General features: G+C 40.5%; 1 pseudogene; it reads left to right on the top strand.

Moving 5' to 3' along the window:
• Nucleotides 1–1,544: 1,544 nt before the first annotated feature.
• On the top strand, nucleotides 1,545–2,142 carry LOC107509602 (annotated as a pseudogene).
• The last annotated feature ends 1,709 nt before the right edge of the window (nucleotides 2,143–3,851 follow it).

The following is a 3,851-nucleotide window of genomic DNA, read 5'->3' as shown; positions in this document are numbered from 1 at the left end:
GAGGGCAGGTTGGGAGCTGGGGCAGCTCTACATTGCCTTATGAGTATGATTTAGAGGTTATATGGGCATCTCACTCCCAAAATACCACTCCAAGCCTTTGGGCTTCTGTCTGAAATTACTCAACTAAAGATGGACTTCTTTTATTTAAGACAACCCCTCTAGGAGCTCACTTTCCTTTGGCCAATAATACACTGATCCTCAGAAGCAGTGCAAAACTGACATATTCTTGAGATCCTAAAGGAGGCAACCACTGAACTCTGTTATGCGTTGAATTGCATGCCCCTCACTGACATATCGAAATCCTAGTACCTCAGGGTGTGACTGTATTTGGAGACAGGGTGGCCCTAATCTAATTTGACTTTATAAGAGTGTCTTTATAAGAGGAGATTAAGAATACACGGAGAGATACCAGAAATGTGCACCTATGGAGGAAAAGCTGTGTGAAGACAGAGCAAGAAGGCAGCCATCTGCAAGCCAAGAAAAGAGGCCTTTGGGGAAAGCAAACCTGCTGACACCTTTATCGCATACCTGCAGGCTTCGGAACTGTAAGAAATACATTTCTGTTGCTTAAGCTGTTTACTCTGTGGTATCTTGTTACAGCAACCTGAATAGACTAACAAGGATACCATTGGAAAAGGGTTATCAGTATAAATGTATAGTTTTTGTGTATATACAGATATGAAGGTAGATATAGAAATATAGATGTGAGTATATTTTTCTAACTCCATCTTCCAAGAGGTCTAGAGGTAATGACACCCAGTAATGATAAAATACGTAGTGGTTAGATCTTGTCTCTAATCATCTTTTAGCAATAAAAGGTACCAGGAGGGCTCTTTGTGAAGTGGTTGAACCCAGGAAAACAGCAGGGAAAATATAAGATGATCCTAAAGCATCTTGTGGTGACAAGGAGTAAAAAAATACTAAAAAAAAAAAAAAAAAAAAAATGGCAGCATGTAGAAAGAGCACAGGAGCCAGCTTGAAGGAGATCCTGACACCAAAGCTGGAGTGATCTGGGGTACAAAATAGATAGGGATAGTACTGAGTAATAACACATAGCATAAAATAAACATCCATCAGTTTTTTCTCATATAACTTTTTAAAAATAATATAATCAATAAATGGAGGAAAGGGGAGAACTTTCCTTACAGTAGAATTCCAACCAATAAATGTAGAAGAAAAGAGAGATACAAAAAACCCCCATTGGGCAAACATCACAGTAATAATTGTTCCAGAAAAGATCTATTGATAGATGCTAGAATTAGCATACAAAATTTTCAGTAGAAACAAGATTTATACAATCTCTATACATCTTTCTTCAAATATTTACTAACTGCAAAGGAAATGATAGGAAACTTGTAATGACAAAACATCAGCAGAAAACACTTTAACCAAGTAATCAAGGTCAATGTGACCAGTAACTAGGCACTGGCATCCAGGACCCTCTGACATGACACACGAAGAAAGATACAGACAGTCGGTCACTGATGGCTCTGGTTTGTGGTCCCGGTTGCCGCCATCCTGCCAGCTCCTTGGAGACCTAAGGCATGGTGAAGACTGAGGCTCAGTGGATGAGAGGTCATCAAGGTCATTTCTGCTCCTCAAGGAGCCTGGCCTCAGTCAGCCTGCAGACTGTTGAGGTGAAGCAGGAGATGGCATGGTCAGTGGCCCTCTTGGAAGAGCTGTAGGAGAAGCCATCATGAAGGTCTCAATGAGGCAGGGTGATGCTCCAGAGTGGGTGACAAGACAATTTGGGAGCAGATTGGATTCCGCTTCATTTAAGGTTACTATCAGTTATTTAATAACGACAGAACTCAACTAGGTGTGATTTACATTGTCGCATCACGCCTTAATGTGGCTAAGTACAGCGATTCCAGGGGAATGCTGCCGTTGTGAAGAAGTTGCCTCCCACCACCCCGACTCGTTCTCTTGCGGAACCTTCCATTCCAGAAAATCCAGCACAGCATCACGGCGCAGGACCGTCAGCCCCGCCAGATAGCTGCATCATCAGCATGGTGGTGGGCCAGCTTAAGGCAGATGAAGACCCTATCAGGGTTCCACCAGATGTTCCTATTAAAGAGCATCAATGATGCTTCGGTTTGCACCAATGACATGTTTGGGCTTGCCCTGCACAACTTCAGCTGACCTTCTTCCAGCCAGGCACTCATGCTGTTTCCTCTTCCCTCCTCTTCTTAACACTATTTACACTCCTCCAGATGCTCCAGATATCATACACGAATGAGCAGGGCCGCGGTGGGAGCGGGCGGAGTGCACTACTGTACCGAGGTATTGTGCATGATGTTTGGACGCTAGACTAGTTGCATCTGACAGAAGTTTGTGTTGTACCAGCACATGCCTTGGAAAGACTTAAGTAATGCAAAAGATTGCCTTTTTTTTTTTATTTCCTCTACTGACAAGTTGCTCTAGTGACCTAAAGAAGTGAAGGAGAAATTAGCTGCCTCACTGCCCAGATATTGATTTGTTCGGAGATTTCAATGCTTCATGCAGTAAAACCACAAAAGTTTTCTTAACAAAAGAAGGAGGAGGTGGAGGACGAAGAGAAGGAGGAGGAGGAGGAGGAGGAGGAGGAAGAGGAGGAGGAGGAGGAGGAGAAGGAGAATGCAATTCTGCATTCATGTTGTGGTATTCTTCACAAAAGTGTATAACCTCAGGCCAATCGAGAGAAAACATCAGAAAAATCCAAATTGAGGGACATCTAACAAAATAACTCACCTAAATGATTCAAATGTGTCAAGAAAAATAAGAGACAACTGAGAAATTACAGATAACATGGGAATGAAGAGAAATAAAAATCAGATGCAATGTAAGGTCCTGGGGAAGATTTTTAAAACATTAGCAGAAAATTGATGAAATTAGAATAAGATCTTTCTTTTATTAACTGTATTATACTAACATAAATTTCCTAGTTTTGGTAGGAGTTAACATTAGGGAAATTCAGGTGAGGGATATAAAGAAACTCTGTATTATTTAGACATTTCTGCAAAACCAAAATGAATTCAAAATAAAAAGTTTTTCTTTTAAAAGTTAAGTCCAAGCACTGCTGAGTGGACATCTGGAATGAATTATCCAGTGTCCATTCAAGGGCCATTTTTGCCTGTTTGTTTTAAAATCTGGATTGAAAACTTGTCTTTGAACTATGTAGTCCTAAAGAAAATTTCCCAGTGCACAGATGGCATCCCGAATTAAGAGAACACTGAAATGTCTACGTTCTTGCAATTTCCTTTTCGGCTCTCACACCACTACCGTCCACCGTTTGTTTAATTTACCATGTGCTCTGTTATCTGTCACTTCTGTAAACTGAGTTCTGTGCTCTCTCTTTTATTGGTCTTCTGATTTTACAATAGGTCAAAGTTAAATCCTCTTTTATGGCTTGCCTAAGCAGAGTACTAGTGTTTTCTTTTCTGCTGCCTAATTCCAAGCAAATCACCACAAAACAGCAATTTCCTTTCTATAAGCTGAGGCCAGTACAAAGGTAATTTTCTACTAGAATGTCAGAGATGGAAGCAATTAAGGGGTATAAGTTGTAATGAATCAGACACTCACTTTAAAGGACTGAGACTATTTCATACCTGAAGCCTTTACCTCAGATTGCTGATTTCTTCAAGCTGCTCTCCAGATGGAAATCACCTTAGCCAAATATTTCTGACAAAATTCTACGACACGTTTAAGTGATGGGGTAGGGGTGGGAAGGAGATGAGGAGTGAGGAATCAGAACAGAAGGAAGAGGAATATAAGATTTAAGAAAACTATATCTATACAACTAGCTTGCATATAGCTTTAATTTTACAAAGTACTTTTTCACTTATTATCTCATTTGATATAGCAAAACTTTG

Source organism: Rousettus aegyptiacus, unplaced genomic scaffold, assembly GCF_014176215.1.
Source record: "Rousettus aegyptiacus isolate mRouAeg1 unplaced genomic scaffold, mRouAeg1.p scaffold_m13_p_7, whole genome shotgun sequence".
Taxonomy (NCBI): domain Eukaryota; kingdom Metazoa; phylum Chordata; class Mammalia; order Chiroptera; family Pteropodidae; genus Rousettus; species Rousettus aegyptiacus.
This window is presented reverse-complemented; position numbering and strand designations above follow the sequence as displayed.